At 42.9% G+C, this 25,222-nt stretch overlaps 1 protein-coding gene across 1 annotated transcript in view; it reads right to left on the reverse strand.

Moving 5' to 3' along the window:
- The window catches only part of schip1 (schwannomin interacting protein 1), an 871,502-nt gene that overhangs the window by 441,630 nt on the left and 404,650 nt on the right, over positions 1–25,222 (reverse strand). The window lies entirely within an intron of this gene.

Consider the following 25,222-nt stretch of genomic DNA (forward strand, 5'->3'; position numbering starts at 1 on the left):
CACATTGCATAAACAGGATGAGGCAGGCATGTATGTAAGGCCCTCATAGCCATCAGATTTCACAAGGAGGATGACAAGAAGGAGTCTCCTCTTGGTTAAGTACCCTATGTCATGGGCCCAAATGAAGATTAGCGTGGCTCTCCCTCTCATTTCAACCACCCACTTCAATCGGAGAGTGAGCACATGAACATCAGACTCACATTGTCCTGATCCTTTGAAGAATGGTGAGGCCACGGGAGTATGTGTCATTGCTGAGATAGGGTCCTAACTGGAGGAAGGTGTCTCAGCATCGGACCCCAGAAGGTGCTGCCTCTTCAAGCATCTCTCCAGCATCCCATTCACTATGGCAACCCTAGTTGAGGCAGGAGCTGCTTTACATCCCTCAGTGTGCCCATAGCTGTGTGCCCTCAGTCAGACAAAGCTCCTCAAGGGGACCCATCTCCAGCAATGGTGCAACGCTTTATGACTCACCCTGATGTTGACACTAAGAGGTGATACTTGGGCAATAGCAGTTGAGGGCGTTACACTGATCCTTATGGATTTTGAGATGACGCAATGCTGTGTGTTTCCCTCATCTCAATAATGTTGACATCTGGCACTCCGCAGGCCAACATTTAGCCTGACCTTTCCACATAGATTGACGACCTGAGGGTAACTATGTTCACACACTTGTTTGCCATACATTAAAATACCTCCCCTTGAACACAAACAGTCTCCCCTAATGGCCAGCCCTGAACCTTGTGACCTCAATACAGCAACAACACTATGGAAACCTCAAGGTGAGGCTTTGTTCACATTAAGGAGCACATTTCAGCTTCATTACATCCTGGCTCCTAGGCCACTGCTGCCCTCAACATTGTCTTCCTATCAAGATCACACATGAGCATTGACAGCATGCTCAAAGCCTCCATCATCAACACATCATCACTTAGTTATCATCAATGATCTTGGTGACCGTTTAGGTGAGGAGGCTATGCACAACATCTTGCACAGCGCTGCTTCCCTACATTGTGACAAGAGCCTTGTGGAGCTATGCAGACAACTACAAGGTGGGGAAAGCTCAAGGTTGTAGTGTTGAGCACTGGGACAATAATGTGGCTGCGAGGGGCAGAGCTCCAGCACATTGAACTGGGAAGGTGATCACACTTATGGGTGAGCTTATCAGGTGTACACCCGGAGAGTGGGCAACGCTCAAGGCAGACAGGAGTGCACACGGGCTGGGATTTTTGGCTCATTAGTTGAAAACCCTGCCAGATGACAGTGAGGACATAAAGTTACAGTATATATGAACCTTCTCAATGCGTTTCAACATCTTTTCTTGCACACCAAACCTTCAACTTTCAATAATGTTGAGGAGATGGCCAAATACCTCAGCTTCAATTTTACACAGCCGAGATCTAACATTACATGACCCAGCTAAGCAAGAGAACAATTTTCACAAGCAGACTTTACTTTAAGGATGAGGCATAACTGATGCCAGAAACGTCCTGAGAAGAGGCACACAGTGTGCTCAGTTGGAAGCATTCAACATTGACCAATGGCAGATGAAAGTGACGTCTGCAATTAGAGGGGGGAGTGACCATGGTGTCACACATGATTGACAGTAACACAGCTGATGATAAAGAGGAGGCATACATAGGAGGATATCTGAAATGGGCGCAATTTGTGAACACTATGTACATGTGTTTAACACCCGTGCCACCAATGTGATCCCAATATTCTTTTGTCTTCCTAACCCTACTGCTATGTCTTGGTGCTTCCCCAACATTCACAGTGAGGTTGGAGGCAGCCTGCTGACTGCTATTCCCTGTTGTCTGTGATGACTTTGGCAGGCGTCCTCTTGAGGGCCAGGAGTGGAGGGCACCGGCCTGCTTTGAGACTCCTGCTGTGGGTCAGGTGCGCCCTCCTTGGCCTGTGGAGCTGAATCAGATGGGGTCACAGGAAGAGGAGATTAGGATTGGCTGGACATTGCCGGAGTCACCTGGCTGGTTGGCTCCAGAGTGTCCAGCTGCTGGTATTCATCCCTGTGTGTGCCCGTGTGCCCCTGGCTGACTCCCTGGGGAGAAGGGGAAGCTGGAGTGAGATCGAGCTGCCCCGCCCCACTCTCTTGTAGCCACTTATGTATACCACCAATGCCTACACCAATGAAGTGGAGCTCCTGTCGCAGTGCAGGACCTATGTCCTGGACTAAGGTCTCCATGGTGGCCACCATCCTACTAACATTGACCTAAGTGCATTGGAATGCCGGCACTATTAACTCAGACTGAACGTGGATGGATTCCTCCATCGTGCATTGATACCTGAGGAATGCAGCTGACATCCCTTCCTGATACTCCCGTGATTGTCGCTGCAGCTCCACCAACTGAGATAGGACTGAGTCCAGAGGGTCATCATCTGACTCTGACTCAGCAGAATCCTGGCCTCCAGCAGTCCGCTGAGTGCCGGTGCGCTCGGATGTCCCTGCCTCTGCCTGCTGTGGACCACATTTGAACCAGCCTTGGTTCAAACATGGACAAAAGAGCTGAACTCCCAAGGCAAAGTGAGAGTGCCTGCACTTGAGATCAAGGCCGCACTTGAACAAGTCTGGTTTCAAGGAGCCCTAGCAAAACTGAAGTCAGTGGAAATCAGGGGGAAAACTCTCCACTGGTTGGAATCATACCTAGCACAAAGGAAGATGGTTGTGGTTGTTGGAGGTCAGTCACCTCAGCTCCAGGACATCACTGCAGGAGTTCCTCGGGATAGTGTCCTTGGCTCAACCATCTTCAGCTGCTTCATCAATGACTTTCCTTCCATGATAAGGTCAGGAGTGGGGATGTTCGCTGATGATTGCACAATGTTCAGCACCATTCACGACTACTCAGATACTGAAGCAGTCCATGTCCAAATGCAGCAAGACTTGGGCAATATCCAGGCTTGGGCTGACAAGTGGCAAGTAACATTCACATCACACAAGTGTCAGGCAATGACCAATGAACAAGAGAGAATTCAATCATCACCCCTTGATGTTCAATGGTATTACCGTCACTGAATCCCCCATGATCAACATGCTGGGGGCTACCATTGACCAGAAACTGAACTGGACTAGCCATATAAATACTGTGGCTATAACAACAGGTCAGAGGCTAGGAATCATGTGACTAGTAAATCACCTCATGACTCACCAAAGCCTGCCCACCATCTACAAGGCACACATCAGGAATGTGATGGAGTACTCCCCACTTGCCTAGATGAGTGCAGCTCCCACAATACCAAAGAAACTTGACACTGTCCAGGACAAAGCAGTCTGCTTGATTGGCACCACATCAACAAACATTCTCTCCCTCCACCACTGATGCACAATAGCAGCAGCACCTATAAGTTGCACTGCAGGAATTCACCAAGGCTCCTTCGACAGCACCTTACAAACCTAAGACCATTGGCATCCAGAGGGACAAGGGCAGCAGACAGATGGGAACACCACCACCTGGAAATTCCTGACTTGGAAATATATTGCCATTCCTTCGCTGGGTCAAAATCCTGGAACACCTTTTCAAACAGCACTGTGGGTGTATCTACACCACATGGACTGCAGCGGTTCAAGAAGGCAGCTCCCTATCACCTTCTCAAGGGCAACTAGGGATGAGCAATAAATGCTGGCCCAGCCAGCGAAACCCACAAATGAAAAAAAAAAGATTGTGTGCTGTGCTCACCAGATTGTGGCCCAGAGGCTGCCTGAGAACGAGATCCCACCGAGGTGTGTCTCTCTGTGCTGGTAGAGGGTGTGGATGAGTGCTGTGTCAGGTCTTCAATGGTGCTGTCCTCTGATTCCTCGTCTGAGGTATTACCAGGGTTTGAGCTAAGGGCCTGGCTGGTTGAAGCCTCGGTCACTTCACAGAGATGCCTATGGAAGAAAATGGAGATGATTAGTGCATGGCAGGTGACTCGCAAAATGGCCAATACACTCACAGTATGGTTATCTGAAGGATGAGCTGTTGCAGGATCCTCCCATGGGTGACTGTCGCCAAACTCACTGATGCTGCAGGAATGGTCCATGCCCCCTCCAGCCAGCATGATGGTTCAGTTCTTGTAGAGGGTGAGGACCTTTATTTTGGTCACTCCACTCCTGGTCTGTACCTCTCCCTCTGATTGTGTGTGAACTTGACCTGCATAAAGACAGATGGAGAGAGTGTGAACAGGATGCATGCCAGGGCAGATGATAAGGATGCCTGCCACCTCTGGGTGCTGAGTGGAGCCATGGACGGGCTGAGGACGTGAGCTCCAGAGGATCTGAGGCCAGATGGAGATATAAGGTGAGAGTTTGAGTGCTGAGGTCCCTGGAGCTGGCAATGTGTGAGATACCCGTGAATGTCTGATGGGCTGGTGAATGCATGAATGCAGAGTGATGAAGTGATTGACTTACTCTGATCATTTATCCCCTTTCTGCACTGGATCGCTGACCACCTCTGTGCAGCATTGGCACTGACCATCTCTGCCACGGCCTTCCAAGTTGGAATGGTGATGTTGGTGGACCTTCTCTGGCCAGAGTGGGTGAAGAGGACATCATGACGGGCCTCTATGGCATCCAAAAGGTGGCTCACGGAGGGGTCACTGAACTTGGAGCCATGTGTTCAGTGGAGCAGTCCTGCACTGTATGCAGTGAGTCAGCTGTACGCAGCTGCCCTTTAAATATGCCACCCAGAGTGAGGTACCAGTGAGCTCATGGCAGGGCAGGCAAATCAGAGGCTGCCTGCTCGCGATCTGGCATTTCTCCTGTGTGCGCATAATTAATAAGCGGGTAGCAGATGATACAGCATAAAACCCGCCATTACAGTCAGCGAGAAAAACACTGATTTTCACGCCCACCACCGCACTTAAAGCGCAGATGGAAAAATCTCATCCCTGGTCTTTTGGTTCAGTTACTTAGAATTGTTAAACCATTGAGGTAGCCACATGGATCTGACTATGGAGGAGTTTAGCAGTGCAATAGAGAGGCAGTTCTTCATTCTCGCTTAAGCATTGTGTCTGCATTCCACTGATATAAACCTTTCCAAGGAAAGCAATCTATTCAGGAGCAGACATTACTGCACTGATTCAAACAATTTATGGCTATATTGTGTATCCTAGTGTCTCATAAACAATTTCTTGTGCTAACAAAGGTTAGTAACTACAAATAATGTCACATTTTGCTGTAACAGCATTGTTGTCAAAGGAATAAAAAATCATTTTTACCACAGAGAATAACCCTATACTACCTCTGTCATTAGCTCCATGTAAGCTAACAATCAATGTTTTTTTGCTACAAATATTTGTAGTCGAGGTATAGAGTCTAAATAAGGTTAGCATAGTTCATAATCAGGCAGTGATTAGCCTACTGAAATGGATCAAGCTGTGGGTATTTATTCTGGCTTTTGGATATCCCATGTCGTAAAATTCTGGCCACCCCACCTTTCATCGCCATGCCTTCAGCTGCCAATGTCCGCATTCCCTCCCTAAACCTTCCTAACTCTTTCTCCTCCTTTAAGACAGTCCTTAAAATCTACCTCTTTGACCAAGCTTTTGGTCACCCAACCTAATATTTCCTTATGTGGTTTGGTGTTAAATTTTGATTGATAACATTTCTGTGAAACGCCTTAGACGATCTATAATTTTAAATGTGTTATACAAATGCAAGTTATTATTGTTGTTTGCTGCTGAGGAATAATTATGGAATGTCTGCAAATAAATTAAGATATGATTTACTGTTCTGGTCAGTGATTTAAGTTTTCTTTCAGGGTACTAGTTTGCAGAAATAAAATATACCTTATATTAGTGTCTTTGTCATACTTTAAATTAAGTTGCAATTTTACTCCCTCATATTTTTCAACTTTTTTACTTACTGTTTGTCTTTCCGGGGTTCTGATGTCCTAGTTCAGCATATGATAGTGACTGTGTAGTGAGATGGAACTGATGTAAGAATATGTAATGCTGGGGAGGGGCGATGATGGTTAGACAATGGTGCAGTCTTACCAATTATTAGCTGGAGGAAGCTGTGGCAAATCCATGTCTGCATGCCAGACAAGCAGACTTACAACACAAAGGTAGAATGAGGTGGTGGAGAGGTAGAGCTGAATGTCATCAACACACATGAAGTAAAGAACCTATTTTTAATTTTTCTTGGACTGTGGCTTTAAACCTACCATGGCTGCAGTTGAAAGACATGTTCACTGGAACAGGATGAAAACTATCTACAATGTTTCTATCCTGGAACATTGGATGCCATATGAGAACAGGATGGTGCCGGAAAGGAGTTCTGAACTAGGGGAACTAACTGAAGACAGCATTTTAATTGAATCATGACCAGGTGACCAGGGTTTTGTGTGGTAACAGTGCAGCCAGAACAGCTCCTAGCCTGCAAAGAGGGAAGACCTATACAAACCCCTGTTTGTAAAATTCCATCAATTCTACCATAGTAGCTGGCTGACTATCCCTCACATCTCTGTAGCCTGCTTTATCTGAAAACCCCTGTCCAGAGGAAAAGGAGAAAAATCATCAATAGAGACATTGCAAAGCAAATTTTTCAACCAGTGAGCCACAGGCTGAAAGTGCTGGGAGACCACCTTGTGTCATCAACAACAAACTGCAAGGAATTTGGAAGACATCAATCAAAATTAACCCATCCAATCTTGTACTCCAGATTGGTGCTATTGAAATATTTTATCTCACCCTTAAAATCCATGTTTTGTGTGTTTTATGTATGTGTGTGTGTGTGTGTGTGTGTATATATGTGTATAGGGATTTAAGATGGGGTAGAGTTTAAGTTACTGAGGTAGAAGTTAGCAGTTCATATTTCTTTCTTTTGCCACTAGTTAAAGGCAATCTGTTCAATAAACAGTTATTTACTTATTAAGTTTACAAACCTGGTGCTCGCATTCTGTTACCCTAAATTAAACAGTGAGACAGAATTGGAGCAATCTGGAGGTTTGGTCAAACTTTCTGCATTTGTTGCAGCTCGGGGGACAGTGGAGCTTGATATTACAGTGCACTATCCCCAGCTGTTATGACAAGGGGGATATTGTTAAAGATTTATTCACGGGATGTGGGCTTTGCTGGCTGGGCCAGCATTTATTGCCCATCCCTCGTTGCCCTTGAGAAGGTGGTGGTGAGCTGCCTTCTTCTGCAGACTATATGACGTAGTTACACCCACAGTGCTGTTAGGAAGGGAGTTCCAGGATTTTGACCCAGCAACAGTGAAGGAACGGCGATATATTTCCAAGTCAGGATGGTGAATGACTTGGAGAGGAACTTCTAGGTGGTGGTGTTCCCATCTATTGAGTCCATGAGGAAGAGAATGGGGCCAAAGACAGATCTGGAGGCAAAAGCTACTGAGGTGGGAAATAGACATCAACGCAGTAGATGCTCCAGCTAGGATTGGATAGGCAAGAGTTGAACTACATACTTGCAACCCTGCCAAGCTAAATAAGAGAGGAAAGGCACTGGAAGAGGATGATATGCTCAACCATGACAAAGGCAGCAGAGAGATTTAGAAGAATAATGCACCACAGTCACAGATAATGGCATTTATGACTTCAGTTAGGGTTGTTTTAGTGCAGGTATGGTGGAAAATTGATTCACAAGATTTACATATGGAGTTATGGGAAAGGCAGGCATGGATTTGGCAGGAAACATTATATTTAAAAACTTGGAGATGAAAAGATAGTTGGAGATCAGCAGTAGTTTGCAAGGACAATGGGTTTAAAGATGGCTATTTTGACAAGGTGACAACAAAGGATTTGAAAGAGAAAGGCATGTTGCCTGAAGAGGGATAATTATTTATATTGTTAGGTAGCATGGAGATCAAGAAGGGCAGCTGAGCTGAGTAGTCAGCATTTTAGTAGGAATGGTGTCAAGGGGGAAGGAGATGAATCGCGCATCACGAACTCAGAGACTGTATGAAAGGAACTGGGAGAGGAACTATAGAGAGAAAGAAAGATGGAAGTTTGGGGCGAGGACAGCAGGAATCTGGGGAGATGTTTAGCTTCAGTAAAGGGTACGGGGGGCGGAGAAACAGAGGTAGCTGAACAGTTACTCTCAATCTTTGTAATAAAAAAAGGCAATGAGTTGTTTGGAATTGTTGTTAGTGGTGAGGGATGTTAGTGCGGAGAGGCTTAATGAGATGGTTAATGGAGAAAAGAAACCAGGGCTTATGTTTTCCTAAAGGTGATGATGTAGTGAGTAGTTTTTGGAAATGGGAATGAGATCTTATATTGCATTTGATATAGTCCAGCTAGACCTATTGATAGAAAACTGTAATGGTCAGTGATTTGGAGTGTGTCAGATTGCTCAAGTTTGCGCTCCTTGGGTTTCAAGGAGCAAAGCTGGGGGCCACACTGGTGGTATGATCCAGATATGACAGAGAAATGGTGTCAAGGTTCTCCAAGTTGGAGATCAGGGAGTGGCTGAGCAAGCTGAAGGCCACAGTAGTAGTGTGGTGAATGAAAAGCCAAAAAGGTCACTTGTCGCGGTTGGAGACCCTGAGAGTAGAGCAAGAGGAGATGGAAAAGCCAAAAGGGTGGCTATTAATATGGGTAGGAGAGTATATGAAGGGAGTGTTTATGTGACCTGTCCAATGCCTGAATAAGTTTATTCAGTGAATTGCTGAGCAACAAATATCAGGGAGGTCTCTGGTTCAATACCTGCTCCAAGTTGAATTAGCTCATCTCAGCTGAGGTAGCAATATTTGGGTGTTACAATTGGTCTCAGTGTCTGTGGTTTAAGAGGCAAGGAATGGTCAAGTTTCCTGCCTCTGACCATTATTCAGTTGTTGGGTATGGACATCAGCTGAGAAAGGAATCAGTTGCAGGAGGAATCAACAGGGTAGGATAGGAGCAGCATATCGAAGGGAGATGTGCCCATCATCAAAGAAGGTCCCATGAGTTTCTAGCCCTCAGACCATTTGCATGGTCACTGACACCACTGGCAAGGGTCTGATCCATGGCTAACCTCACACCCATGATTCTGGGGAATCTCAAAACTTTTAGATGGGTTAGTGTGTGCCCAGGATCCAGACCACTATGGACTGGCATCAGCTTTCTTTGGTTATTATATGCTCGGGCAATGACAGCAAAATGAGACAGGAGTCTAGCAAAGGTAATGCTGGATCTGCAGCTGCACCAGGCACAGACCAAGTAATGTGTTGTTGGGATGCCCAAGAACTCCATGAACAATGCAATGGGGCTGGAGACTTGGTAATGGGTCTTTGCCAAGCTTCAGGAATGCTACTTTATTGGTGCCACAATTACGAGGTTTATAAGATTATGATGTTAAATTTAGGTTAAAATGAAGGAGGTCATGTGACTATTCCAAATCCTGCCTGACAACAAGCTTGGCTAAGTCTAGGGACCTGCTGAGTAAGGTGCGAAGTTCTCATATCTGGGAGCAAAAGGCAAGGGCATCTTGCTAACAGTAAATAGACTTGCCGTCTCCAAGCTTTTCACTGAATCACAGAATCACACTGCAGAAGAGGCCCTTTGGTCCATCGAGTCTGCACCGACACGTGAGAAACACCTGACCTACCTACCTAATCCCATTTACCAGCACTTGGCCTATAGCCTTGAATGTTATGATGTGCCAAGTGCTCATCCAGGTACTTTTTAAGGGATGTGAGGCAACCTGCCTCCATCACCCTCCCAGGCAGTGCATTCCAGACTGTCACCGCCCTCTGGGTAAAAAAGTTTTCCCTCACATCCCACCTAAACCTCCTGCCCCTCACCTTGAACTTATGTCCCCTTGTGACTGACCCTTCAACTAAGGGGAACAGCTGCTCCCTATCCACCCTGCCCATGCCCTCATAATCCTGTACACCTTGATAATGTCACCCCTCAGTCTTCTCTGCTCCAACGAAAACAACCCAAATCTATACAACCTCTCTTCATAACTTAAATGTTTCATCCCAGGCAACATCCTGGTGAATCTCCTCTGCACCCCCTCCAGGGCAATCACATCCTTCCTATAATGTGGCGACCAGAACTGCACACAGTACTCCAGCTGTGGCCTCACCAAGATTCTATACAACCTCCCTACTTTGATAAAGGCAAGTGTCCCATATGCCTTTATCACCACCCCACTAAGGTGCTCCTCTGCCTTCAGAGATATATGGACACACACGCCAAGGTCCCTTTGTTCCTCAGAGCTTCCTAGTGCCATGCCGTTCATTGAATACTTCCTTGTCAAATTACTCCTTCCAAAGTCTATCACCTCACACTTTTCAGGGTTAAATTCCATCTGCCACTTATCTGCCCATTTGACCATTCCGTCTATATCTTCCTGTAGCCCAAGACACTCAACCTCACTGTTAACCACCCGGCCATTCTTTGTGTCATCCGCAAATTTACTAATCCTACCCCCCACATAGTCATCTATGTCGTTCATATAAATGACACATAATAGGGGACCCACTGCAGATCCTGTATATGCCACTGGACACAGACTTCCAGTCACTAAAGCATCCTTCTGTCATCACCCTATGTCTCCTACAAGTAAGCCAATTTTGAATCCACCTTATCAAATTACCCTGTGTCCCATGTGCCTTTGCTTTCTTTATAAGTCTCCCATGTGGGACCTTGTCAAAGCCTTTGCTGAAATCCATATAAGCTACATCAACTGCACTACCCTCATCTACACACCTGGTCACCTCCTCAAAAAATTCAATCAAATTTGTTAGGCATGACCTCCCTCTGACAAAGCCATGCTGACTATCCCTGATCAAACCTTGCCTCTCCAAGTGGAGATAGATACTCTCCTTCATAAATTTCTCCAATAGTTTCCCTACCACTGACGTGAGACTCACTGGCTTGTAGTTCCCTGGCTTAACTTTACAACCCTTCTTAAATAGCGGAACCACATTAGCTGTTCTCCAGTCCTCTGGCACCTACCCCGTGGCCAGAGAGGAATTAAAAGTTTGGGTCAGAGCCCCTGTGATCTCCTCTCTTGCCTCCCTCAGCAGTCTGGGACACAAATCATCCGGACCTCGAGATTGTCCACTTTTAAGCCTGCCAACACCTCCAATACCTTGTCACTCCCTATATCAATTTGCTTAAGAACCTCGCAGTCTCTCTCCCAGAGCTCGATACCTTCATCCTCATTCTCTTGGGTGAAGACAGACGTGAAGTATTCATTCAACACTCTAGCGATGCCCTCTGGCTCCACCCATCGATTGCCCCCTTTTGGGCAGAAGGAAAAGAGATAGGGGAAGAAAACAGCAGTCAGTGTGGCCAGCAGAGGGAAAAGGCTGCAGGTTCTTTGGGAGTTACCAAAGCCAGATGCAAGAAGGAGACAGTTGCTAGCCGAAACAATGCATTGCACATCCAGCTAAGGAATCTGGGAGATTCATCCTGGAGTAGGCAGGGATGAAGAAGAATCAACGAGCAGACTTTACTGCTGGTAGTGGATTGGGAAACTCTTCAAAAACTGAGGGAAGTGCCTGGACACGGTCACTTGAAGTTACTACTCAAGGAAATGGGAAAATGTGAACCCACTGGAAGCAACTGTGGACTGTCTGCTCCAGGTACTGTAATTCTGTGGAGAGTGTAATGTGTGTTAAATATGAAAGAGGAATGTTACTTTCTGTAGTTTAAAGTATAAGTTGCCTACAAAAATAGTGTTTAGTTAATGGTGTTTAGTAAATACTGTTTTTGGTCATTTGGTACAGTAAAAATCTTAAAACCTGACATCTTGTTGTGTCATGCTTTTTAGCTATTAACTTGAAGTTCAAATTTCTTTTTAAGTGCTATCAATCTCTACAGGTATTGCAACACTGGCTACAACGAAGAGTGAATTCACTCTTAAATGTCAGATCCTTAATGAGGAAATTAGGGGGTCCAGATTTTCCACTGAGGTTTGGCTAGTTTCTGGCATAATCTAGTGGGTAGAGATGGAAGATTGGGAAAGGCATCATTTGCCCTGCTCCAAGGCCATTTTTTTTCTCTGCTGGAATTAACAGCAGATGTTGAAGCTGTCTGCTCCGATATTCAGGAACTCATGAGCCTGTATAAGCATCTGAAACAAAAATAAGGCTTTATTTTATTTTTAAATCAGATATTTGACTCTTCTTCCTTTTCTTGCAAAATTCAGTGAACTGTAATCTCAATGCTTCCCATTGTCTTTCCTCCATTTAGTGTCACTCAAAGTATAAATGATCTGCTATGTTCTTCTCTGTGCTTACCGAGCATCTGCATTGATGATACTGAAATCCCATATAACATATGCTTCCTTTAGCTCACTTTCTGGTACAAGAATTTCTAACATATTGCTCTTCCTTCTATCCCCTCCAAAATGTTTATGGGCTGAATATTACAGGCCATTTGCAAGCAGGAAAACAGGATGGATCCGTAATTAAGGGCATTGTACCATCGACAGTGTGCACATCACCAGCCCGGCCTCCCACCAAGATTTCACAGGCGGCTGGGAGGCAGTGGGCGCACCATCTGCCCGTGGCCCAATTGAAGCTCCTAAGTGTGGGGCCCAATTAAGGATCTCATCCACCACTGCTGCAATTTAGCATACAGCCCAACATGTAGCCAGGCACATTTAACCCTGTGGGCTGCTGGTCAAGGGGACTGCCAATTGGAGCCCCTCCTGCCACCTCTCCGCATTCATCCCCCTACGCCCATCCTGTCTCAGGATTAACGGGGTTCAGGGGCATCTCTGTTTCCTCTTCTTCCCAGGCCTCCTGCAATACCGGCAGTGGCCACCAATCCTATTGTGATGCAGAGCTGCTGGTCTCCAATTGATCTCTCTACTAAAGGAAATGGTTCCTCCTATCCACTCTATATAGGCACCACATAATTTTATACACGTCAATTTAAAAAAATTAAAAAACCCAGTCTACACAATCTTTCCACAAAGATATAATTCTCCATTCTTATAAGTCTATTCCTGTCTGGTGTGATCACATCCTTCCTGTAATGGAGTGACCAGAACTGTAAGTAGTACTCTAGCTTGGCCTAATTGGTGTTCAGACAGTTCTAGCATAACCTCTAGTGCTTGTAAAGCATTTTAAGGTCATAAAAGTTATTGTATCAGTACAAGTTTTTCTCTATTATTAGCTTATTCAAAACATGCAAATAACCTAAGCAGAGGTGAAAGTTATTTAAAATAATATGGTAAGATCTACAGAATAGTTTATCATTTACTTCTGCAACATTTCCCCTCTATGAAATTCCACAATAAATTGCCAATTCTGGTGAAATCCTTACACTGCTTTTTGAAGGCACAGGATGTTAACAAATTCCAATTTTTTCCTAGCCGCATCTCATTAAAATATTCTTCAGTTGCTGTGTAAGAAGCAAATGGAAATGTGAACACATTGACTGAAATGATTTACAGGTGAGTTGGTTTTGAAGCACTCTAAGTAATGAATCTAACAGAAAGTGGTGTTGCAACATACGCTGCATTGTTCAGGTGAATTATTTTTATGGAACTAAATCCTTCCTTATACTGGCATCCTAGCAGGTATTGAAGTTTTAATCTGAAAGCAATCACTTTCATTTTTCCATGTCAATCAAGAATCATACAAAACAACATCCTCTTAAGAACTGCACAACCAATTCACGTATTAAAGACAGGAAGCTTAAATCAACCAGTTAACAAAGGCTCTTTCAATCTTTGCCATAACTGCAATTGTGCTTCTGAATGTTATTTCTGATGTCATTAAGCATGGCATCACTGTTACCTGAAAAGGAAGAATGTGCAGGGGAGAATTTGGGGGACGGGCACGAGGTGAATTGTACCTGCAGAGGACCAGCACATACACAAGAGGCTGAATTGCTTCCTTCTGTGCTGTGACCATTCTATGATACATCACATCCAATAAATCCCTATTTACACAACATGTTCTGAATGTGCTAAATCTATATGAAAGCTGCACTGAGAAGCATAGTCATATTAGGAGGGCACGAGAAAAGTTGCACCAACGTGAGATTCCTACAGGGTCACATCCGTGACAGCATCCAAATATTCTCCCCACTTCCAAAAATATTAGCATATCTCATTAAACAAACAAAATAATGAAACCTGAGGCTTTCATACACAATCAAGGCAGATTTGACAGAGTGTCGCATCAAGGAGCCCTAGCAAAACTGATGTCAATCGGAATCAGGGGGAAAACTCTCCACTGGTTGGAATAACATGTAGCACAAAGGAAGATGGTTGTGGTTGTTAGAGGTCAGTCATCTCAGTTCCAGGATATCACTGAGGGAGTTCCTCAGGGTAGAGTCCTCAGCCCAACCACCTCCAGCTGCTTCATCAATGACCTTCCTTCCAACATAAGGCCAGAAGTTGGGATGTTCGGTGATGGTTTCACAAGGTTCAGCACTATTCTTGACTCCTCAGATACTGAGGTATTCTTTGTCCAAATGCAGCAAGACCTGGACAATATCCAGGCTTGGGCTGACAAGTGGCAAGTAACATTCATGCCACACAAGTGTTAGGCAATGACCATCTCCAACAAGAGAGAATCCAACCATTGCCCCTTGATGTTCAATGGCATTACCACCACTGTATCCCCCACTATCAATATCCTGGGGATTACCATTGACCAGAAACTGAACTGGACCATCAATATAAATACTGTGGCTACAAGAGCAACACAGAGGCTAGGAATAGTGCAACAAGTAACCCACCTCCTGGCTCTCAAAAGCCTGTCCACATTCTACAAGGCACAAGTCAGGAATTTGAGGGAATACTCCCCACTTGCCTGGTTAAGTACGGCTCCCACAATACTCAAGAAGCTTGACATCATCAAGCAGCCCGCTTGATTGGCACCACATCCACAAACATTCACTCCCTCCACCACCGAAGCACAATAGCAGCAGTGTGTACCATGTACAAGATGCACTGCAGGAATTCAGCAAGCCTCCTTCGACAGCACCTTCCAAACCCACGACCACTACCAACTAGAAGGACAAGGGCAGCAGATAGATGGGAACACCACCACCTAGAAGTTACCCTCCAAGTCACTTACCATCCTGACTTGGAAATATATCGCCATTCCTTCACTGTCACCAGGTCAAAATCCTGGAACTCCCTTCCTGACAGCACTGTGGATGTATCCACATCACATGGACTGTAGCGGTTCAAGAAGGCAGCTCACCACCGCCTTCTCAAGGGCAATTAGGGATGGGCAATAAATGCTGGCCCAGCCAGTGAAGCCCACATCCCATGAATGAAATAAAAAAAATCTGAACATTGCCAGAACAACCATCACTCACTATACTAATCACTTTTGTGTTAGCCTTAAGCGGAAGCACTCAGAACAGAGGATCATGGGATCAAGACCAATTTCAGAGACTTGAGCACATAATCCAGGCTGACACTTCAGTGCAGTGCTGAAGAGTCCTGCACTGCCAGCTGATTTGGATGTTGTGCTAAACTGAAGCTCCATCTGTCTTCTCAGATATAACATAAAAGGTATTCAGGTGTAAGTTCTTTCCTGTGAAGTGGCTGGGATGTCCCAAGGCCACAAAATTGATACACAAATGTATGTTGTTTAACTGATACATCCAATTTCTGGGCAAAATAATGTTTTTTAAAAATTTGTTAAATACCAAATATATGACAAAAACAGTTTAAGGAGCATCATACTTGGCAATAACTGGTCCAACACTTTGCTTATAAGGGAGACTGCATGATTTATCAACAAGATAAAGCTTTATGACAAGCTTCAAAGAACCAGGGGGCATGGAAAATCACAATACAATGTTCATGATAGCTTAGTGACTTCAAATGGCATTACAGTTCATACAACCTGAAGGTAAACATTATCAAATGATACAAACTTACAAAGCATAGTTACAACCATTAATATGACAATAAACATTCTCTGTGGTAGCACCAGGGCAAATAACCAGGATTGCCAAAGGAAATAAGCCCAATTTTATATTAAAAAAAATCACATTTTTCAATCAACTCACAAGTTGCTTTATGAACACAATTAGGTTCAATTTTATGATTTGAAAGACCGCATTAGAACTGTGATTGATGCAATAACATTATAATTGAAGCCTCATTGCATGGATCTTCAAACAACACACTCAATGCTTCGCTGCAGACGGCTGTCTGCAGCACATACAGAAGCATATGAATCTCCTGTAACACCATATTGCTGAGGACTGCAGTTTAAATTGAAACGTGGGCTATTACCTTCAGCAAGGAGCTGAGACGATTCCACATTTGATAAGTCATGCAGAATCATCTTCGAGTTTTGGCAGTTTTTACAGGGCTGCTGCAACTCTGGGATTGCTACCTGGATGACCCAACCACAGCAAAACAATCTATATTTAGCAGCAAACGCACTAAAGAAACACACAGATCTTAAATACTTTGTACAGTGATCACTTTTCAAGAACATAACTGAATACAACAGACATTAATTTACTGAACCTCAACAGAAATTTGTACAAAATTACTGACATGTGATAGGAACAAAGCAAAAAGCAGCTTTGAATACTCAAAGGAATTTTTTCAGTCAAAGGAAGTCAAAGTACACTTAACATGACTGAACACCTTACTGACACAATTATGAACCTGTTCTCTGAATAACCATAGGTTTCAGGCGAGAAACTCCATCTGAGCCTAGTACACTAAAATAATTTCATCAGCTACCAGCCCAGGATCTGATTTTCTCCAGTTGACTGAAGTTCTGAGGAAGTTCCTAACAGACAGTGTTAATTATTTTGGCTGATAATCTAACTCAGCCAGACCTATATTAAACTGTCGCTGCTGGAATTAAACAAAACAGATAACGTGATTAGAGAAAGTGAGAGTGGGAGTCAAGAAGACACAAAGTGATAACCATCATAGGCTTGCATTGAGTAAACAACAAAGCTGACAAAAGCTGCATATAATGGGATATACGAATAGCCAGAAAATGCTGGAAATCCACTGTAGTCAGTCAGTATTGAAAAGAACAAAGGACAAGAGTTAGTATAGGAAGTCATAGACTCAGCATTTTCACGTGAAGAGTAAAGGGGGAGGGGGGTGAATAGAAGAATTGTTTTTGTACAGAAAGTTATTAGAGCATGGAATATTTTGCTACATGTGGCTTTTCAGGCATTCTCAATCAAAGCCAACAGAATGGTTCAAGCAGAAAATTAAAAAATGCCACAATGGTGCAACCAGGGAGGCTGATAGTGTTGGGGCTGAAGCTCATTATTGGGTATTTGTTGGTGATATTGGATGCCAAAAATGGAACCTGCTCCATTCCCCAACACAAACATTGTTTTATGCGGGTAAAATTAATACAAAAAAACAACTAATGTCAAAAAGAAACTGTCTGATAAAACAAAGAATTGGCTTTTCTGGGCCTTGCAAATTTTTTTTCATGTTAATCGTGAGAGAGACTGTTGAGTTAAGAGTTGTCACGACTCACTGGGGATAGTGCGCTGTAATATCAAGCCCCACTGTTTCCCGAGCCGCGACAAATGTGAAAAGTTTGACCAAACCACCAGATTGCCCCAATTCTACCCTACTGTTTAATTTAGGGTAACAGAATACGAACACCAGGTTTTAAACTTAATAAGTAAATAACTGTTTATTGAACAAATTTTGACTTTAACCAGTGGCAAAAGAAAGAAATATGAATGGCTAACTTCTAACACTATAACTTAAACTCCACACGCACATACGTGCACATACGCACACACACACATGCAGCTTTTGAGGGTGGGATAAAACAGTTTCATAGCACTAATCCAGAGTATGGATTCAATGGTTTGATTTTGATCGATGTCTTCCAAATTCCTTTCAGTTCTTTGTTGATGACACAAGGTGATCTTCCAGCACTTCCAGTCTTTTGTTCACTAGTTGGGAATTTGTTTTTCAATGGCCTGAATTTTTCCCACGTCAGGTGGGGGCAGTCGCGGAGCTGACTGCTGCCTGCGATCGGCTCCACACTGCCATTTTGCATGGGCGGGCCAATTAAGGCCCGCTAGCTTAATATGCGAGTGGTAGTGTTGAGCGCTACCTATGCGAGTGGGGGGAGGATGGAGAATCGGGGCCAGCGTTCTTTTGCACATGCGCAGCGTTAACTTGACATTAATTAATTCGTTAATGGCCTTAACGTGCCTCAGTAACGAAACATCACGAGACAGCACGACGACGTCGGGATGCACACCCAATGTCAGCGCATGTCATTTTACGCGCCGGCATGTCGGGCCCACCCCTCACACTGACTGAAAAATCCTGGTCAATGTCTCTAACAGTGGTTTTCCCCCTTTCCTTTTTTACAGTTTCCTCAGAGCGAGAGAGAGCTGATTATAGAGATATGAGGAAAAAAGATCTTTAGGTGTTTTTTCTTTGCAGGCTAGGAGCTATTCTGTTGCACAGCTCTCATACAAACCCTCATCACCTGGTCAGGAGCCAATTACATTGTTGTTGTCAGGCAGCTCCCTTGGTCCAGGACTTCTTTCCAGCACCTTTCAAGGCACACTCTTTTCTAGGATTACAACATTGTATATATTGCTAATTCTTTTCCAGTAGACATGTTTTTCCATCTGCAGCCATTGTAGTTTTAAATCCACAGTCCAACAGAAATAGAGAAAAACAAAGAGGATATTATCTTTACAGAATAAAAAGCATTTTATTGGCATCTTATTGATTAAAGAAATCTAAATTGCTTCTGACCACATACAAATAACAGTTGAAAGAGTAATAAATGAATGTTTGTGAGAGAAACACAGGGAGAACATCAAAAGAGATTGTAGAAAATATGCTCATAATTCTCAGCTGGAATTCTGGCCAACTAATCTGTTCCCAGGTGGCTTTCATAGGCATTCTTGACACAATTGCCAAAAAACTCTTTTTATTCTACAGACCATAAAATCCTACCTTACATTGAATGTTATCCAAATTGTTAATCATTTAAGGAAAGGTTCTGTAAAGCTTTTCCACATTTCCTAAAATAAATTTCAGGCCATACACTAATCTTAAACAAAGCCAGCCTCAAAATTTTCAGGGGCCTTACTCAGCTGGTCCTTTTTCATTTTGCCACAAGGTTTTTAACCACATTCAACAGGCACTGAAATGTAATCCTCTTGGTCTGGCTCAGGTCAGTATTTCTATTAAAGACCATCACTCTGGCCGAAATTTTCCAGCCCCTCACGCCGGCAGGATCTTCCAGTTTGGCTGATGTGTATGGAGACTTCATTCGAAACCATTGTGGGGGTGCTGGAAAATTCTGGCCTTTTTTCCAATTGAATGAAATTTGCATAATTTCAATTTTTCATTTGTTCCTTTACCCACTGATTCTGTTGATTTCTCTTCCTCCAGTCTTCTCAATCTAACTACAGCAGTGTTGGTAAATTAATGGTCTTTAAGAGAATTTACTGGCAAAATAGGAGAACAAAGTTTAGAGCAAACAAGTAAACTGAATGCTGAAAGGTAACAATGTAGAGCAATTTTCTCTTTCATTACTTGTAGATGTTATTGACGCAAGGGGAAAAAAAATAAAGACATTTATTCTCACAATATAAAAAATCCAAGATACTTCTGAAACAAATTGTTACTCTTACCTTCTTTGTGGTAGAGGTCAGAGGGGACAGAGGTGTCGTTGAACTAACGCATAATACACGTTCTGCATATGAGAGTCATAGTGCATCAGTGGCAGTGACACCAAGTTGTGGATCATGGTAATTTTCAATTTTACATAGCCCAATTGAATTATACTCCATTGACGTTCATGGAAATGAAAATGGTGTTTTCTATAAAGAGCAGCCAATCCACTCTACCAGCTTACCACCCAAATGCTGAAAGTAAAAATTCCTACCGATCACCATTCACTAAGAAACCAAAAGACAGTCTTGTACTGTGTCCACAATGCCCAGCTACTTTCTTTCAATGTTTTTAATTGGCTGGAAAGTGCTTTCCATGTCCTGAGGTCATGGACAGCACTAAAAAATGTAAATTATTGTCTTTCTTTCATTTATCCTTAGTTCTCTTCATTCTAAAAAGCAGCAACTTTCAACTTAAATATCAGGGAAAGATCATCTTGAACACAAGAAGGTCCAGCCATTTCAACATGATCCTCAATGATGCCGTCATCCATGAGGCTTCTCTCATTGACATCCTGGGAATTATCATTGACCAGAAGTTTAACTAGGCCAATGATAACTATAAATTGGCTAAAACAGCAGGGTAGAGGCTGTTTTTTTAATTTATTCATGGGATGTGGACGTCACTGACTAGGCCAGCACTTATTGCCCATCCCTGATTTCCCTTGAGAAGGCGATGCTGCGCTGCCTTCTTGAACTATATGTTAAGGAGCGAGTTCCAGGATTTTGACTCAGCGACAGTGAAGGAATGACATTATATTTCCAAGTCAGGATGATGAGTTGCTTGGAGGGAACTTCCAGGTGGTGGTGTTCCCATGTGTCTGCTGCCCTCGTCCTTCTAGATGGTAGCGGTCGTGGGTTTGGAAGGTGCTGTCTAAGTACTCTGTGATCAATGCTATTGACTTCTTATGACATATCCACCATCTACAAGGTTCAAGTCAGTATGTGATGGGATACTCACCACATACGTGGATGGGTGCAGCTTTAACATTTAGAAGCTTGACACTATCCAGGGATGAGCAACTTTCCTTACTGGTGTCACTGCCACTGTTGCGCTATGACTCTCATATGCAAAGTGTGCATTGCACATTAGTCCAACAGCATCTCCCTCCCCTTTGACCTGTACCTTAAAGAAAGGTAAACATAGCAATGTTTCAGAAATATCTTGAATTTCTTATATAATACCATAGTGTGAATACAATAATCACCTGCAGCAGTTCAAAAAGACCCACTACCACCTTCTCAGTGCACGTAATAAATGTGACCTTACCAGCATCACCCACATTCCATGAACAAATAAAAAGAATAACCTTGTGATTTATGCTGCAGTCTCACTTCATTTGAAATTCTTGTCTTCTTTCTTCATACATCATCAGGGAAAATAACCAGCATGCACAATTCTACCGACAGGATAGGGTTCTCCACAGCAATGGGTTTCACAAGGGCCTGATGCTGACTCCCAGCTTATGCGACTTTATACATTACATATCAGCAGCATTTTCCTTTGCAATAATTCTATTGGTCTTGAGAAGCATCATACTCTGAAATAACAATCGATTATCTCTCTCTGCCTATCAAGACACTCATCTTGTTTCCTCCCACCTGAGTGGAGGATGCCTGGTTGAGAATTGATCCGCTTCTTTTACAAAGATGTGCTATGGCATTAGCTGTTTAATGTGGGAATCTGTTCCACATATTCACAATTTTCCACACCATTGTGGTATGGGAAAGGTCTTCTAATCTCAGGTTTCCCTTGCGATGTTTTAATTTTGTTCTAATTTCATTCACTTCTGCACTCACCATCCAAGTGAAATAACTTGCTTGCATCTCCGTTATCCATCCCTGTAAAGATAATTAAAACCTGGATTGTGCCTTCTCTCACTGTTCTTTTCTCTAGTGAAAACATGTGAGGCAGCAGCCTGGGATAAGTTTCCCTCCATATTTCCTTCCCTGTGGGGAAGCATCTGTCGTCCATTCTATATTCCCCCAAAGCACCAGCCTGATTGAAAACTCAGTGTTTGCAGAATTACAATCACAAACTACATCACACTAAAGCATATTGTAGAAATGCAGATACCAATCACTGAGACCATAAAACTCAGTCATTTTACAAAAACTGGTTCAAAACATAATTAGACCAGTCAAGTTCTCACATGGTATTCACAATCTTAGTACCATCAGTGCAAAGCTGTATGCAAAGCAGTGACACTATCCCAGAAGAAATGACTAATATAGAACAGCAAGTCAACTAAGGCTGCAAAATCCAGTTTATGCAGTTCTATTATAGAGTCCGTACAATAATATTTAAGTCAGATGCAGGATTCCTAGTGTATAAAAGAAACAGCTGTTTCAACTCAGATGGTATGATATTCCTATTCACACAGACATGACTGAAGAGCACTGCAGGCTCACAACTGATAAAGATACATATCCTCACCAGTGAATTCCATAGATCCTGATCAGTGGAAAAAAGAACTATTTATTGAGTACATGTTCAAGCCTAGCAGAGCTAGGATTGCCCTGTCAAATTAGGCAGCCTCTCCACTGTTCTTCACACAGTAATCATTATGCTATCGCAAAGACTTTAGAAATATTTGCATCACATATGGTATATACATGTTGAGATGGATGGCAGAAGGACTAAATTAACATATAAAATGCATTAAATAGAAAAGCTACTTCAGAGGAAAATAGTGTTGTGCTAATCCATTAGACTAGCACTGAACGTAAGTGTAACTCTCATCGTGTTAAAGCACTGAATCAAATTGAAAATGTGTGGGATTGCTTGCAACATTATTTTAGCTGTCAGTAAAATTACTGCTTCTGTTGTTCCCAATGTGCCCACAGAGAATGTTTCTCAAAGCACTTGACCTTACTTAATAAGATGCTATCCCTGCTCCCATTTCTTGCATTTCATATCTATTTATGAAAGTAATTTTTCACAATCAAAAATGTTTTTGGCAGACACTGCATTGTTTAAGACAGTTTTGCTTTCTGTCGAATTTGAAAGGGCAAGAGGAGGTGGATCTGTTGCAAAATATTGTGGAATGAATACTGAAGTTAGATCCTTAGGTATAAATCTGTTTTATTGCTGCAATTAAAAAATACACAGACTGAAAATTTTAATCAACTTTGTTGATAATATGAAGAATATGAAATTAGTCTGAAACTAAAATGTGAATGTTAAATTTTATTCATTTATTGGCAAATTGGAAAAAGGAGTAAATGTGATGTGAGGATATTCTTTTTCGCGCAGATGGTGGTTGGAGTCTGGAACAAACTTCCTTTAAAGGGTGGTGGAGGCAGGTTCGATCGAGGTATTCAAAATGGAATTGGATTGAGAGAGAATGTGCAAGGTTGTGGGGATTAGGTAGGGGTGTGGGACTAGGTAGAATACACTTTCAGTGAGCCAGTGCAGACTTGATGGGCCAAATGGCCTCCTTCTGCACTGTAAAGATACGCTGATACTGTGGTTTAAGACATGTCGGAATTTAGAACTTGAGAGTGAAACTAGCCTTTCAATGAAAATGGGAGAATGTTTTTATCACTGTGATTAAGGACCCCTAATGAAATCATATTCTCAAAAAATACTAGTTTCAAAGTCAAGTGATGCTGCAATTTATTTTTAAGGAGATAATTTTTTTTCTCCAAACTTTAGTTAAAAGAGAAATTTTGAGGCCTGATCATTTATTGTTTAAAAGCTGGAGTTGTCACTGAAACCAAGTCTGTCACACTCTTTCCTTTCCATTTGTACATCCTAACTAAGCAGAACATTAACAATTTGGGTTGAGGTACTCAAGTTATCAATCGTTGATGTGGACAAGACATTCAGCAGACAATCAGATTATGCCATCTGTGATACCCGGGCACTAAATCCTTTATAGTTAAATCAAAGACTGGCAGTAGGATCATGGCCTTGTCTTGGTTGTCAGTAGTTGAATAACAATAATAAGCTTATGAAAATCTCTGAACTTTAGGCTAATTTACTTATTGGTAATTCAATCATTTTAACAATCCACTCTTTCCTCAGCTGAAAACAATGATTTCCTGTTGTGGTACAATTGCATCAGTGCCAGCAGCGCTTAAGCTTTGACTAAATGATCATTCTTCTCATGTAAACAGTCAGTCAGTGTTAATAGCCGATTTGAGCATGGGGATATCACTGCAAGCCAAATTCTGTCAACTACATTTACAATTTCCAGCAGAAGCCATGTGGTGAAGTTCAAAAGTAGAAACATGGGAAGATTTAACTCTTTCCTAACCAGCCTGGAGCTATCAGGTCATTTGTAGTACCTGGCTACAATCTTCCAACTCAACAGTGAGTAGGAATTGAACCTGGAAACTTGAAATCTATTTGGCTTGTTGCTTTAATGAATCCATTAATTTTGGTGTAATTTTTGCACTCTTGTTAAACACACTGGAATATTTGTATTCCATATTTTAATGGGCTAAAACTATATAGGAGCTGTCACTATTTTTGTATGTTGTATGTCTGTTCAGTAGGTTTCACAAAGAGGATCTGAGTCTTGCACGGTTGAACATTAAATGTTTACTAATAACATATAACTATGTACATATATACGGGTAGAGCCCAAGCTATGAGCTGACTCCATGCTTGCTTCTACACAGGTCTATGTCTAGTTCACATACCCTCTAGTCTCAGGTCATGTGTCTCTTTACATTACACTATGGGTGGTACCATTTCCCAATCGCACATTAAACCTCACTATGCAAGATACTCTTATATTACACCTCCCCATAAGTCTTTATCCAGCGTATTTACCGTGTAATCGTGCTATCCCTTCTTTCCCCTCAAGTCTCTCACCTTATAAATTCAGAGTCCAGGGGTTTGGCAATTCTTCCAGATCTCATTCTGGTCACATTTGAAGGAGTGGTAGGGTCTGTTGATTTGGGCAATCTTTCTTGATTCAGAGTTTGTGTTGTAGTCTGTGTTTCTGGCACTTGGTTGTCTCCTTCTTATATACTTTTTCTGCTCCTTGGAGTTGAACGTCTCTTTGACAACTCCTTGTCTACTCTGCTCAGGAAGCACCAGCTTATCCTGTTCTTTCTGGAGAGAGTGGTAACTCCGATCATTCATGATCTTTGTGGGAGTTGAAGGTGTTTCTCCCTGTCATTTGGATGTTCCTCATCAGTGGGTTCACCAATTTGGCTTTTATTGTGAAACTGTGTTCTTCTTTGTGTCTTTGTACCTCACTGAGGTGTGCTCTTGCGAGTTGGTGGTCATTAGTTCCTTGCTCCAGCATTGTCTTGCAGCTTTGCACGTTGGCTGGAGGTTTCAGTGTCTGCACCGTGGTATTTACAGGTAGTGTGACAGCAACCATTGGAGCCTGGGGTTGGAGTTCATTCTTCTGTTGCTGGGCTTTTTCCTGTGTGTCTTCCACTTGAGGTACAATGGTGGTTATCTAAAGGTTTGGCTGGTCTGATCAAAGGGAAGCATCTGCCACCTGGAAAGAAGTTGGACAAACCGGCTCTGTGAAGTGTGAAGACAATTCAGAGTTGAAGTCCCAGTCAAGAATCTCTTTACTAGTGGGACTCTCAAGAACTTGCAGTTCTGTGTAGTTGATGGCAGAGGTCGGCATGACATCTTCCATCAATTTAAGAAGGTTAAGGGCAACATAGCTCAAGAGAGAAAAATGTTG

This window comes from Carcharodon carcharias, chromosome 2 (genome assembly GCF_017639515.1).
Source record: "Carcharodon carcharias isolate sCarCar2 chromosome 2, sCarCar2.pri, whole genome shotgun sequence".
Taxonomy (NCBI): Eukaryota; Metazoa; Chordata; class Chondrichthyes; order Lamniformes; family Lamnidae; genus Carcharodon; species Carcharodon carcharias.